Source organism: Oncorhynchus tshawytscha, linkage group LG09 (genome assembly GCF_018296145.1).
Source record: "Oncorhynchus tshawytscha isolate Ot180627B linkage group LG09, Otsh_v2.0, whole genome shotgun sequence".
Classification (NCBI taxonomy): domain Eukaryota; kingdom Metazoa; phylum Chordata; class Actinopteri; order Salmoniformes; family Salmonidae; genus Oncorhynchus; species Oncorhynchus tshawytscha.
In genome coordinates this window covers 18572055-18588429 of record NC_056437.1, presented here as the reverse complement: position 1 = coordinate 18588429, position 16375 = coordinate 18572055, and positions in this window count along the sequence as shown.

Genomic DNA, 16375 nt, shown 5'->3' with positions numbered 1-16375 from the left:
TCAGAGAGTAGAGTAGTACTTTATTGATCCCAAATTGGGAAATGTTTATTTTACATTTAGGGGTGGTGAGCGTGTAGATTTCCACAAGGGGGTTTACAAAGCCACACCATGTCCCATTCACTCACCTGCTCCAGTAAATTAAGTAACCTCCCTCTGTGTGCTGGGAGAAGAAGTCCATTCCTCCCTCCCGACATCCTTTTGTCCAACTCTCCTTTTCTCCCTCAGAGAGGCCCAGGAGGGACCATGTCAGAGCACATCCCTCAGGGTCAGGTCAATTCCATTATCACAGATAGAATTGGCTTCCTGTGCAGCTCTGTGACTAATAACCATCTCTCACCACACACACACACACACACACACACACACACACACACACACACACACACACACACACACACACACACACACACACACACACACACACACACACACACACACACACACACACACACACACACACACACACACACAGCTGAGGTAGCGGGGACCATCTCTACCCTTCCATATGACTGTTCATGCTAATAGTAATGAATACTGCAAGAAGTCCATTCACCCCCACAGCTGAGTCATGTACTCTATTTACAGCCACTTGGAAGCTCATGCAGAGGCAGGCCATGTATAGTATTGCGCACTACATGCCTACTAATGTTATGGCAGAATCTGCAATAAATCAATTACCGGCCTGAAACAACACATTTTTCACTGTCACCGAGCACAGGAGATCATTTGGTTTTATTTTCCTGGCTTTCTTGTCACATTCCATTAGGCAGGAAGGGAGAGGGTGAGAAAGTAGAACATTAGGATTCACAGAGACAAGTGATACACCCACAAGTGGATTCATACCAATAATCTATTCAAGCCTTCAAGCAAACATGAACTGTGTTGTATTGCACAGGCAGGTAAGGAGGAGAAGGAGAGATAAACTACTACTTCCATACCCAGCACCTCTCCTATGCCATGTAAAATCAAGCCTGGTAAACACACACTTACATACACACCTGCTCACTCAGCTCCTTCTACTGATTGCTCCTCATTGACCCTCAGCACTGACATCTTCTGTCTCTCTCTGCACTAGCAAGCTCAGCTCAAGTACACACGCACGCACACATACAGACGCACACACATAGATACACACCAACACACACACCTCCTGTCTCCCTGCTGTGTGTGGTTGCCTGCATGGCTGGCTGGATCTCCAGAGCTGGCAGGAAGATGGGCAATTACTCACTGGGGTCTCTTTAATTGTGTCACTTTTCATCCCAAGAGTCACAGCTCTCTCTTGTCTCCTCAATCAACACTAGTCGTTAATTGCAACACCATGGAACAACACTTGAACTGTGTCTTCACCTGTGGAAAGGGGAAGAAAAGTAGGTTAGGTGAACCAAGGTTACAAACACATCCTGAAGAGACAATAATTCATAGTCAATCTACAAAACCTGGAAATATATATCTTTTTTTAAACGTGGCCCGATATAGGTAGAGGATATTACCAAAAAATTGTACAAACCTGGATAACTTTTCAAAGCAGCTTTTTAAAGTAAGAAGCAGAGTGTCAACATTTACATGTCACATGCCTCTCCTCTCCTCCAGTGATTTGATCAGCTCTATCTCCAGTGGCAGGCAGGCAGCCGACCGGGCGATGAGGAGTGGGCTATGTTTCTGTGGTGACTCACTACAGGTGAGCTAACAGGCCACAGCCCTGCAGCATATCAAACAGAATGATTCATCCTTTCTCAGGAGCCAAGACACACCTGGATGACTGGCCTCTGAGCATGTGATGTTGCCAGAGAGACTCTTCTCCTTCCTCCTGTGATAAAGGCCGTTTGAACTGATTACATCTAACAGGGACAAAATGTCCTTTATTTCCCTCTTTGTAAAATCTGCATCACAATGTTAATAATATGTTGACTAATAGCTTTATTTGAAGTGATAACTCTTAACTCTGTTATGGGTATGTTTGTAATCATTAAGGACTGGGGAGTTTTTCAGGGTAAAAAAGAAACATAATGTAGCTAAGAATAGCAAAAATCCCAGAGGAAAAACGGATTCAGTCTGCTTTACACCAGACACTGGGAGAGGAAGTTTCCATCATTAACATTGACGGCGCTGCAGTGGAGCAGGTTGAGAGCTTCAGGTTCCTTGGTGTCAACATCACCAACAAACTAACATGGTCCAAGCACACCAAGACAGTCGTAAAGAGGGCACGACAAAACACATGGGTCCCCAGATCCTCAAAAAGATCTACAGCTGCACCATTGAGAGCATCCTGACTGGTGGCATCACTGCCTGATATGGCAACTGCTCGGCCTCCAACCGCAAGGCACTACAGAGGGTAGTGCGAACAGCCCAGTACATCACTGGGGCTAAGCTTCCTGCCATCCAGGACCTTTATACCAGGCGGTGTCAGAGGAAGGCCCTAAAAATTGTCAAAGACTCCAGCCACCCCAGTCATAGACGGTTCTCTCTGCACGTCAAGCGATACCGGAGCGCCAAGTCTAGGTCCAAGAGGCTTCTTAACAGCTTCTACTCCCAAGCCATAAGACTCCTGAACATCTAATCAAATTGCTACCCAGACTATTTGCATTGCCCCCCTCCCCCTACTTTAATAACTCTACCTATATGTACAAATTACCTCAACTAACCGGTACCCCCACACATTGACTCTGTACCGGTACCTCCCTGTATATAGTCTCGCTATTGTTATTTTACTGCTTCTCTTTAATTACTTGTTTCTTTTATTTCTTGTTCTTATCCGTTTTTATTTGTTTAACGGCATTGTTGGTTAGGGGCTCATAAGTAAGCATTTCACTGTTGTATTCGGCACATGTGACTAATACCATTTGATTTGATTTGATTTGACCTTTCAGCGGGACAATAACCTAAAACATTCCAAATCTACACTGAAGTTGCTTACCAAGAAGACAGTGAATGTTCCTGAGTGGCTGAGTTACAGTTTTGACTTAAATCTACTTGGAAATCTATGGCAAAACCTGAAAATGGTTGTAGCAATGATCTAGCAATGATCAACAACCAATTTGACAGAGCTTGAAGAAATAATGGGCAATGTCGCCCATCTTCGAGACTTACACAGAAAGACACAGCTGTAATCGCTGCCAAAGGTGCTTTTTCAAAGTATTGACTCAGGGGTATGAATACCTATGTAAATTAGATATTTCGGTATTACATTTTCAAAAAATGTGCTAACATGTCTAAAAACATGTTTTCACTTTGTCATTATTGGGGTATTGTGTGGAGATGGCTGAGAGAAAAAACTCCAAACCATAAGTCAAGGGGTGTGAATACTTTCTGAAGGCACTGTAAGTGTCTTCCTCAAGGGCACATCAACAGATATTTTGGTTGCTGGCCCAATGTTATAACTGCTAGTCTACCTGCCCCCCATTAGACATGTAAATAATAAATGGTCGTCCGATTCGGTCAGATTCTGCGGAAGCAAAGGGTTCTCAGAATCAGCAGGCAAACTATTTAAAAGGGAACTATGTGACAAACATACGCATCAGACTCTCCAGCCTAGTAGTACTTCATAATATAATATATATCATAATAGTACTTCTAACAGAAGCCTAGTCTATACCAATGGTCATTATCATCTGATTTGGAACTGACTATACAGTTGTCAGCCTTATCCAATCAAGAATAGAAAGCATATGGCTGGCCTCATTCATAAGGGTGAAGACTACTGTGTGTTCTACTGTGTGTTCTGCTGTGTATTCTACTGTGTGTTTGTTCTACTGTGTGTTCTACTGTGTGTTTGTTCTACTGTGTGTTTGTTCTACTGTGTGTTCTACTTTGTGTTCTACTGTGTGTTTGTTCTACTGTGTGTTCTACTTTGTGTTCTGCTGTTTGGTCTGCCGTGTGTTCTACTGTGTGTTTGTTCTACTGTGTGTTCTACTGTGTGTTTGTTCTACTGTGTGTTTGTTCTACTGTGTGTTCTACTTTGTGTTCTACTGTGTGTTTGTTCTACTGTGTGTTCTACTGTTGTTTGTTTTCTGTGTGTTTGCTGTGTGTTTGTTCTACTGTGTGTTTGTTTTACTGTGTGTTTGTTCTACTGTGTGTTCTACTTTGTGTTCTACTGTGTGTTTGTTCTACTGTGTGTGTGTTCTACTGTGTGTTTGTTTTACTGTGTGTTTGTTTTACTGTGTGTTTGTTCTACTGTGTGTTTGTTTTACTGTGTGTTTGTTCTACTGTGTGTTCAGCTGTGTGTTTGTTCTACTGTGTGTTCTACTTTTTGTTCTACTGTGTGTTCTACTGTGTGTTCTGCAATGTGTTTGTTCTGCTGTATGTTCTACTTCATTTATACCAAAGCTTCATTATGACCTTAATTGGGTCAGAGGGCCCAGGAAATAAGTATCTTTATCCTGGTTGAGAAATAGGGTTTATAAACACTCACTGAGAAAGACCCAACAAAAGGCCACTTGTTTTTGTGGCCTTGCTTTTACCGTTGCAGCAGGCCAGACCAGACCAGGGCACAGTTAAAGGGGTCAGACACGTTTCTGATGTTCCTTTCAGATCAAGGAGGTCAGTTGCCAAGCTAGTATTTGTCCTTATAAACCTCATAGTTTGTGATTAGGTTAAATTAACAAAAATAATAGTTTTTATTATTTTGACTATTAATGTTATTGGTTGCCTGTTACAAACATGACTGTACCACTAACACCATGTGGCACAACATTCACACGGCTCCTTGGATATTCGCATTTTTCTTGTAAAGTGAAAGGCAGTTTGTTGCAATAGGCCTACAAGTATAGCCAAGTATGAGTTGGGAAAAGTACCAGGGAATTTTGAATTTTGCTTCCTGATGGTACGATCTGAGTAGTTGGTAGCGTGGGCGAGTTAGGAATTCACGTTGAGCTGTTTGCATAATTAAGCCTTTCATGGGAAGTTTGTGGGTTACTGTGATCCCTGAGTAGAATACATATTGGAGTCATGGTTAGGCAATTGCCTATTCTTCCTTCCTCAACAGTATAAATAGGCAGCATATCACCTGGAAAACTGTGAGTAACTGTCATTCCCCACAAGGTACCATTATAGCCTAGATAGATCCACACAGAGATGGTCATGTGGTCATGAACAGCCCACTCAAACAACTTCACTATTCTTCACTTGAAATGATCACCGCATATTAACCTTCCAAATTACCCTTCATTCCAGCCAGATTAGTCTAAGAACATTATATTGCAAACTTTTATAATCTTTCAGACAAGCTGGACAGGAATAGTTAGTGAAAATGAAAGGACTGAATGAAGGTGATTCTGTGTAGAGGTCATCATTTCTCTCTGCATTGTGATTACAGGTATATGCAGTAATTAAAAGTAATTATACAGCATGAAGAGAACCTCTCTTCTGAAGGCTACATTGTACCCTGAATTTGTTGTCTTCACTTGTTATTTTATTCTTTATTTAGTCTATCTTGCAAACATATTGCCAGGGCATTCACATTTCCACTGAGGTGTTACCACAGCAACTTGTCTTCTTGTCAAGAACGGACATCTTTGATGCATCACCTCTCTCTTCTCTCTAAAATCCCACCAAGCCACACCCCTGTCCTATGGTCCTATTTGTTCTGTAGAGATTTGAATTTCAATCTTTCTAACAGTCAATGGATTCATCCATGGGCCTACAGCCTAAAAATTATATGAATAAGAGGCAGTGAAGGGTACTGACTAGATAAAGCTTGAACAGGAACATTGGCACCTCCACCAATATTTGGCTGCTTTTACTTTTTGTTTTTATTTTATTTTATTTCCCAATACACACATCAGTAGAGGAAGTGTCCATATCAGGGTTCCCCAACTGGTGGCCCGGAGCCAAATTTTTCTCCAGGTGGTTTTATTTGGTCCCCCAAGTTGTCTGAGCAAAATAAATAAAACATTTTTAATTTAATTAAAAAATGTTACATTAAAGACTGTAAAAACACCAGGAGTTTAGAAATTATTACGTTTTAGTCTACTATTATATCTGTTTGGGATTCTTGAAGTCATTTTGCAGTCAAATTATTTGTAATTATGTTCTGACCATCCGCTCAAGAAACAAATTGTCCCGTGGCTGAATCTAGTTGATGGTCACTGGTCTATGTGATCACATGGTCCCTGTGTGAGTGGGTTTGAATCACACATCGCATCGTCCCTATACCTACTGCCTGACTGTCAGTCGGCCAGAACCCCTGCCGTCCCTTCCTGATCCAACACTCCCAGGTTCTCAGATGGTTGTCAGATATTTGTCACACATTTTTACAGCGGTTTCAGCCCACTGTGGCAGTTAGACCAACAGAGCCAGATGTGTTTGCTTTAGCAGCTTGTCGTTTCCCATGTGAAACAGTGCCACTCAAGGTCACAGCTAGTCCCTTCACAGATACACACACACACACATGCACGCACACACCCTACATGCACGTCTCCTTCCATTTTCATTACTCCTCAGTCGTCAGTTACCTGACTCATTCTGGGTGAGTGGGGATCATCCCGACATGGTAAATATAAACCATAAAATGATTCCCTCTGTGTGAAACTTGCAGCATAGCCCAGTAGGCCTAGCTAGTTAAGTCAAACCTCTACAAGGTCAGAGAATGATTCACCCTATTCACAGCTGAGTGGATGCAACCCAGTAATGAGGAATATAGCTCACAAGTAAGAAAAAAATTCTGAAAAATGTTCTCACTCACACAGCTACCAGCTTTTGTGTTCAGCCCCATTTTGGTGTTGGCTGGGTGGAACAGGTTTTTATAAATACATTTAATTGACTGCCGATAGGTACTTGTCACAGTGGGAGGCCGTTCCTTCTCTTACTAAAACAAAAGCGGCACCTGCTGTGTGCCGACCCAATAGTAACAAACCTGACGTTTCTACTTGTAGAATCGCAAATCATGTCAGTGGCCAACAACTTGACTTTGAGCCAATTAGAGAGCACGAACCCCCACGTGGGGAGCCAACATGAGTGGCAATAACATCACGGTTGAATGTCATGAGCCAGTCACACTTCATATGCAATGTAGGCTATGGGATGGTAGTTAGCTAAGTGCACAGACAATGCACAAAACAAAATACTTCCTCCAAGCTAGCTAACCACTGTAGCTAGTATTGACATTTTAATTAAATCATAAATCAGCTGCCTGTGTTAGCTGCAGAGTTAGTGCAGTGTCTTTAGCTAGCTAGCTACGTTGTGCTAGCTAGCGAATATGCTAACTGGCAGTATGTGATTACGGAGAGTGAATTAAATTGTTTCATCTTGCTAGGTAGTTATCTAGCTGTGGCCATTTGGCTAATATCAACCAGAGCCTTCTACAAAATAGCAACATTACAGCAGCTAACTAGCTAGCTTACATTGGAATCTAGACCATAAACTAAGCAACACACACAGACATGCATTGCCAAACAATGCTACTGCCACCTTCTGGTTTGGAGTATTTTAACAAGGCTGAGTGGCTGACGACTTCAAGGTCTTCGCTGTGTGAACACAAAAGAGATTGACTGCCGACAATCTGTTCAGAGGTGCTAAGTACTGTCGGCAGGCAAATGTTTGTCAACCCTACCGGTGTGTCTGAGCTAATATTCCCTTGGAATCTATTACAACATATTTTGATTTATGTCAGCTGACTGTATAAGTGTCATTTAATTATTGGCCAATAGTACACACCCAGGTGTTTGATTATTCATTCCAAAGTGTTTAGCTGTCTTGGCCCGCCAATCAATTAACAGTGAGGAAAGGAAATTCAATCACTTGGAAGTACCACTGTCACATTGGCAAGAGCTCCTTTGCTCCTCCCTCTCTATCACCCCTCCTGTCCACACTCTCACCCCCAGCCTGCTAGGGAGGGGACCAGGTGCCAAAAGTCTGCACGTTGAAGTCTGCCTCCTCCCTTCTAACGTTCACTGACAGGAGAGGGAGGCTTCCTGTGTCTGGCCATTCTCGCTTTGTAGTCTAGTGAAGCATAAAAGGGAGGACACCTTAGTGCATATCAGTGCAAGTGAATACTGAGCATAATCTATCTTTGACATTATTCTAAAATATGAATGCCTAGTGCTGTAGTGCTGGAGGTGTCAAGATCTTGAGCAGGGGCATAATACACCCCAAAAATCTGACGAATCACAAAGTATGTGAGGATGGCTGGGGGGGGGGTTGTTGGAGAATTTAGCATTTTTCAAACATCTGTAACTGCATTTTCCTGCATTCTAGAGCCATAATCATTAAGCTTAATTCTACGTAAAAAATAAATCAGTATATTTTTCTACATATCTAAGCATACCTCTTGAGCTGTCTGTATCCACCTGGCTGGTGGTTCTAAAAACCAAATATGCTTCTCTGCATCTCTCCTAAAATCTGGGTAAAAGATTGAAAGGAATGCGAGTCTTATTCAGTATATTTAGTTATTGCTTGCTTTTCTAAAGTCTACAAGCAGGCGTTGCAGCTACAGATGTAGGATCTTAATTTGATCACTCTTTCATAACAGATAATTTTCCTACCAGAAGGAAATGCAAACTTGTTGTGTATTTGAGGATTAAAAAACTTCTAAAGTTTGTAATTTCCATTTTGATTTGCCCTAATGAAAAATGTATCCATTCATTATAATCTCTAATCATTTCCTGTTGCTAACCATATTTTCTGTAGGAGTGGATGTGCCATCATCAGACAGACTGCTTCGCCTTGGTTACTGTGTTCCTAGCTATTTCAAAAAATGCAAAGATAGAAAACATGACAGGTGCTGTAATATCTTAACCCCTCCCAGAAGCAGTATAGAATCCCATCCATGGTCACGGTGAAGGCAAGGATGTCAATGTTAGAAAACAGCCAGACAGTATTATGCATGTGATTCATGACACATCTCTGGGTGCTGGTTCTGTGAGTGTCTGTACTACACATTCAAGCCAGAGCATTAAAGGGCGGAGATTTCATTTTTATTTCAATTCATCTTTAATTTTATAATGTATCTGTCCAAAACATTCCACCTAATTTTATGAGGCTTTGGGTCCTAAGCACACAATTTCCTGTATTTGGAAGGACATCTTTTGACACGTACAAAGATTGTATTGTAGCAGAATCAGTATTCATCAAGGTATGATTCATTTTTTCTGCTGAGATGCTGAAGCCATTTTGTAACTTCGCCACTCACCCTTCTGAAGATACTTACCATCAGAGATAGGTGAGTCTGGTGCATAGATCTCCAGTTGCTTAGCAACAAATCAAACTTCTTCATTTCCAATATCCTGCTTATTATGGAGAAAATGGCTGTGGCGTGACTGAATGGGGTGCTGTACTGTAACCTCCTTATCCACTGAGAAAGAGAGAGAGAAAGAGAGAGAGAGAGAGAAATAGAGAGAGAGAGAGAGAGGGAGGGAGGGAGGGAGAGAAAGAGAGAGAGAGAGAGAGAGAGATATGATAAGGTCAAGGTACTGAGCTGTTAGTTAGAACCCACTTCCTGCCTATGTCATTAGCGATTAACGTCAGTTTCCTGCTTTCCTGTTAGTTAAGATACCTTGGCTATGAAAATAAATATGTGTATGAATAAAATATTATTGTTAAGCACCCTTGAGAGCTTCTACCCAGGAAATGCAACATTAGATGTAATACTTCCAGGAGCACAGGATCCCTCACAGTATAAAGATAAATCTGAAATATTTCTCATCAAAACAAATCAATGTAAGTCACTGTTGTGTGTTGTAAAATAGCCTATATGAGTCTGAACATCTGAAGAAAGACACACAGTACATGCACACAAGCACACAGCATACACATGCTCACACACTCACATTGTCCCTGCTTCAAAGGCAGTGGAGGGTGGTGGGAGGAGCTATAGGAGGACAGGCTCATTGTAATGGCTGGAATGGAATAAATGGAACGGTATCAAATTATATCAAACCACATGTTTGACTCAGTTCCATTAATTCCATACCAGCCATTACAATGAGCCCGTCCTTCTGTAACTCCCCCCACCAGCCTTCACTGTTCAAAGGAAATCTGCATAATTTTGTCAAACGTTATATGAAAGAGGTATCTAAAAGTGAGCAGTATATTAGTAGCCTACGTATGCAAACGCAATTGCAGGGTAACCATGGAAACAAATGTTAGTTGAGAGAGCCATAAGACAATACCAACCAAACCTAATTCAACCAACTGGCCATGTTGATGCAACATGATAACGGTCATAACAAGTTGAAATAACCATCTTGATCCAACCACCCCTTTGCTCCGAGGGTGGGGTATGTGGTAAGCGTCAGACATAGCCTACTCACAGGAGTGAGTCAAAGAGGGGCATGGAAAAACCTGAGCAGCAGCAGCAGCAGTGTTGGACAGAGGAGCCCACGTGTTCTTGGCCTCTCTACAGCTTCCTGGATCCAGGGGGGTCAGCTCTCACACATGTTGTTTGATATAAGTATTTTTCCACTCCCTAATCCCTGAGTGTTCGCCCCGCTCGCCTGCCATGTGCCACAGCCAATCTTTAGCACTGTTTCTCTCCATGCCTCCCACTCTGGCTGACCTGGTGGGCTGGTCGGGGCCGGGGATAATCCCTGTTCATCCACCCATAGCACAGCAGAGCAGACAGCCTGAATCTGGACAGACTAGAGATGGAGGGATAGAGGAAAGAGAGCCTCAGCCTAGACAACAACACATTAAGTGTGTGCCCTGAGGCCCCTACTCTACTACCACATATCTACCGCACAAAATCCATGTGTGTATAGTGCATATGTTATTGTGTGTGTTTGTATGCATGTGTTTGTGTCTTCCATAAGGTGTATTTGTATCTGTTTTTTAAATCTAATCTTACTGCTTGCATCTGATGTAGAATATAATTCCATGTAGTCATGGCTCTATGTAGTACTGTGCACGTCCCATAGTCTGTTCTTGACTTGGGGACTGTGAAGAGACCTCTGGTGGCATGTCTTGTAGGGTATGCATGGGTGTCTGAGCTGTGTGCCAGTAGTTCAAACAGACAGCTCGGTGCGTTCAACATGTCGATACCTCTCACAAATACAGGCAGTGATGAAGTCAATCTCTCCTCCATTTTGAGCCAGGAGAGATTGACATGCATATTATTAATGTTAGCTCTCTATGTATATCCATTGGCCAGCCGTACTGCCCTGTTCTCAGCCAACTGCAATTATCCTAAGTCCCTCTTTGTGGCACCTGACAACACGACTGAACAGAAGTCCAGGTGCGACAAAATTAGGGCCTGTAGAACCTGCCTTGTTGATAATGCTGTTAATAAGGCAGAACAGCGCTTTATTATGGACAAAGGCCTTGGCTGTGGGAAGAAAGTTAGGGACAGAGGCTGGTCTCAGCCACATAAATATGTTCTTTCAAACCAGCTAGATGCGGACACTGTTTTTATTTGTTATTGTGCATTGAATGTACCTGTGTGGGGAGAAAGCTAGGGACAGAGGCTGGACAAAGGCTTTGGCTGTGGGGAGAAAGTTACGGAGAGAGACTGGACACAGTCTTTGGATGTCTTGAAAAGTTGCTTGGAATCCTCTGAAGACTGAACTACACAGCACTATTTATGTTGGGGATTGCTGTATAAACTTTATTAGGTAAAGTATGAGGTTCTGCAATCCACTCTGTGAACATTCCAATCTCCCATGGTTACAGATCACTGAAGAATGAATTGGTTCGTGTTTTATCCAAGAGCTTTATCCAGTAATATCATCCAATTATATGTTGTCAGTGGCCTGACACGAACAGGTCTTGCCATATGCTCTGACAGATTTGACTATTCGAAACAGGGAAATTGAATGAGGATACAACGAGGCTGTGGTTCTGTGACCTATCACATCATAAACCACCAGCTTCGCTATTCTACCTAGATGAGCTTGAACTTTTTGTGCTCCATCAAAGAATGCAACATTGTGATAACATTTATATTTACCATGTCTGGACATTATCAGTTAATACAGCCACTTGGCAAAGATCCCAGGATTCATTTCTCAGAATGGCTTTGGCTGTGGGGAGAAAGCTAGGGACAGAGGCTGGACAAAGGCTTTGGTTGTGGGGAGAAAGCTAGGGACAGAGGCAGGACAAAGGCTTTGGCTGTGGGGAGAAAGCTAGGGACAGAGGCTGGACAAAGGCTTTGGTTGTGGGGAGAAAGCTAGGGACAGAGGCAGGACAAAGGCTTTGGCTGTGGGGAGAAAGCTAGGGACAGAGGCTGGACAAAGGCTTTGGTTGTGGGGAGAAAGCTAGGGACAGAGGCAGGACAAAGGCTTTGGCTGTGGGGAGAAAGCTAGGGACAGAGGCTGGACAAAGGCTTTGGTTGTGGGGAGAAAGCTAGGGACAGAGGCAGGACAAAGGCTTTGGTTGTGGGGAGAAAGCTAGGGACAGAGGCTGGACAAAGGCTTTGGTTGTGGGGAGAAAGCTAGGGACAGAGGCAGGACAAAGGCTTTGGCTGTGGGGAGAAAGCTAGGGACAGAGGCTGGACAAAGGCTTTGGTTGTGGGGAGAAAGCTAGGGACAGAGGCAGGACAAAGGCTTTGGTTGTGGGGAGAAAGCTAGGGACAGAGGCTGGACAAAGGCTTTGGTTGTGGGGAGAAAGCTAGGGACAGAGGCTGGACAAAGGCTTTGGTTGTGGGGAGAAAGCTAGGGACAGAGGCTGGACAAAGGCTTTGGCTGTTTTATTTATTTAAACCCTCAGTTTGAATAAATAGCCTGAGCACAAATAATCTGTGTTGTCTGTAATTGTTGTAACAGTCAGCAGAAACATACAGGCCATCAGGAATAACTGGAGAGGATAAGAGTGAACAAGAGAGACTGTTCCTCAGGACTAGATGACTGATTAGGAAAATATTACTCAGCCTTAACTGAGCCTGCGGTTTCTCATTGTGTCTCTACCACAATGCCTGGCATCTGTGGGCAGAACACAACTGGCATGTCTGAGGCTGAGCAATACAGCTATAGGGGAAAGCTTTACAAGAAAATAGTCCTGACTCCCTATACTACAGGACTCAACATTTGTTCGACATTGAGCAGAGTAGGGAATGCATGATCTCTTCAATTGTCATGCTCCGATCCCCTTTATACACCATTTTAATGAAATGACCTCTGCTCTGAGTCTGAGCTGGTTCCATCAAGAGTGAGAGTTCCCTGGCTTGCCTTTACAGGCTATAGAAGCACAATGCCTGCCTTCCTATTCTATTCTTACACTCATCTCAAGGTCTCAGACACATAAAATATGTTCTTTCAAACCAGCGAGTTGCGAATTCCATTTTTGCTTGTTATTGTGCATTGAACGTACCTCAACAATTCAAAACCTGCATGAATGCATGGTACATAAAGAGATGGAAGTTGTCAAGTCACATAACATCCACAATAGAGCTGGAGCTGTAGATTCCAGAGTCACAACCTCAATAAGTCAACAAACACTGAGGCTAGGGTGAACTTTCCATGCCGGGAATTAAGCCTGCTGCCCAACCAATACTATCTTATACAGATCCAGCACCAGCAAATGGATGAGAAGTCAACAGACGGGTTGGGGTTATTGACACACAAACTGTCATTGATTAACTCACAGACTTTCCAAAAACACACAGTATTTTGCTGCTCTGCAGTGGTGAAAAAAGTGCCCAGTTGTCATACTTGAGTAAAAGTAAAGATACCTTAATAGAAAATGACTCAAGTAAAAGTGAGTCACCCAGTAAAATAATACTTAAGTAAAAGTATAAAAGTATTTGGTTTTAAATATACTTAAGTATCAAAAGTGAATGTAATTGCTAAAATATACTTAAGTATCAAAAGTAAAAGAACAAATAATTTCAAATTCTTTATATTAAGCAAACCAGATGGCGCCATGTTACATTTTTTTTAAATTCACGGAAAGCCAGGGGCACACTCCAAACACTCAGACATAATTTACAAACAAAGCATGTGTGTTTAGTGAGACCACCAGATCAGAGGCAGTAGGGATGACCAGGGATGTTGCCATGATAAGCGTGTTAATTGGACCCTTTTCCTGTCCTGCAAAGCATTCAAAATGTAACGATTACTTTTGGGAGTCAGGGAAAATGTATGGAGTAAAAAGTAAAAACATTTTTTTTAGGAATGTAGTGAAGTAAAAGTAAAAGTAGTCAAAATATAAATAGTAAAGAAAAATACAGATACCCCAAAAAACTACTTTTTACATAAGTACTTTACACCACTGCTGCTCCTGTCGTGTATTGACGTTAAAGGTCATACACTAGATGTGTACAATATTCCCAAATGTTGGGTTTCATTTGAATCTACTTCTAGCCGCAGGTAGCCTAGTTGTTAAGAGCATTGGGACTGTAACCAAAAGGTTGCTAGTTTTAATCCCTGAGCCGGCAAAGTGGAAATATCTGCTGTTCTACCCTTGACCAAGGTAGTTAACCTCCAACAACAACTGCTGCCTGGGCGCTGATAACATTGGTGTCGATTAAGGCAGCCCCCTGCACCACTCTGATTCAGAGGGGTTAAATGTGGACGACACATTTCGGTTAAAAGCATTCAGTTGTGCAATTGACTAGGTATCTCCTTCCTTTTCCATAACCTAATCTAGAGAACATTTATTCTTTATTTAACTAGGCAAGTCAGTTAAGAACAAATTCTTATTTTCAATGACGGCCTAGGAACAGTGGGTTAACTGCCTGTTCAGGGGCAGAACAACAGATTGGCAGAACAGATTTGCAGAACAACAGATTTGTACCTTGTCAGCTCGGGGGTTTGAACTTGCAACCTTCCGGTTACTAGTCCAACAATCTAACCACTAGGCTACCCTGCCGCCCTACCCTGGCTAATACATATTTGGCCATGATGAGAGGGCAACCCCTCTATGACCCAAACAAAACCCTGAGGTCTTTCCACTTGAGGAGGTTTAGATGAATTGACCGTCTGGGCTTTTTGAATGGTTCTCGATCCAAACATAGAGTCAACTCCCTGCTCCCTCAGCCCAGTGCAGCAATCCTAGGAGAAATCAGGCTGTCTGGAGTTTCAATCTAATCTAAAGCCTGTGACAAATAGCACGCTGTGTGACAAAAACATACAACAGGACAATAATTCTGCAGCAACATGAAATGTGAATTATGGTGGATGAGGTGGATAGAGACACAGCCCATGAAAAAACATATCTCAAGCTTAAACAGACAGATTTTGATGGGAAATGTTTATTATGCTCATTAGATTTATGCGGGACCGTGGACATCGACGTCGATTTTTGTATTGGTTTCTATATTTTATATAAGGGAAAATGAAGTCTGAAATTTCTAAGCAGAAGTTACAAACTTCAGAAGTCTTTTTAAACATCAAACACACTACTAGTTTTACATTTCCTGCATTAGAGGAAAGTACTCTTGCGACAGGGTGATCAAATTACATCTGTATGCAACCTGTCCATAGGGCACACATTCAACCTTCTCAACCATCTCTATTTCTGTCCTATAGAGACATACCTAAACACAGAAACCAAAACACCACATACGCGTTCATAAAAACACACCATTCTCAGTTTAAATACCGGATTAAAAGGGTTTATGGAGAAAAGATGTAGAGTGCAGGGTAAAGCGAGGGAGAGAAGGAGAGATAGCGGTGGAACTGAGGCAGACAAACATACTGCTGGAGTTAGGGAGGGAGACACATGCATCTACCCTGAGAGCAGAGCAGAGCAGAGCAGAGCAGAGCAGAGCAGAGCAGAGCAGAGCAGAGCAGAGCAGAGGAGAGGAGAGGAGAGGAGAGGAGAGGAGAGGAGAGGAGAGGAGAGGAGAGGAGAGGAGAGGAGAGGAGAGGAGAGCAGAGGAGAGCAGAGGAGAGAGCAGAGGAGAGAGCAGAGGAGAGAGCAGAGGAGAGAGCAGAGAGGAGAGCAACTGAGTGAGGTCTATTCCCATGGCTTCAACCACCGGCATGCAAAGTTCTGGCTGTTTATCATGGCATTGAGAGAGGGATCACGCGAGGAGTGTGAGAGAGAGGGAAATTAAGCTTGAATTTGGAGTAGTGTGTGTTTGGGAGGATGTGGAGGTAGGGATCCCAGCCAGTATTGTGTGCCTGCTTGGGCGGCCTCTCCTGGGGTGTGATGTGATGAGGACTGGGGGGGGGGGTATGATGACGTCAAACACTCAGAACAGGAAATGGCCACACACACACATCTAACGACAGCCGCATGCAGTTCTCTCGCTACACCCTCCTCATGCACCTCTCCATTATTGGCGTGATGGCTGAGAATCATTGCAGCTCCCTGCGAGCTGAAGCTTTGTTTTGCTGCATGCATGGTTGGCGCTGGGAGCCACGGTGACCGCAGGACACATGTCATTCCATTCCGACACTGCTGTCCACTGCGCACATGCTGTCACACTGGTCTGAGTGTTCAGTCACAGAATGTCATCGTACTAGACACACACACTCACACATACCACCTGTCACCTCTATCTCTT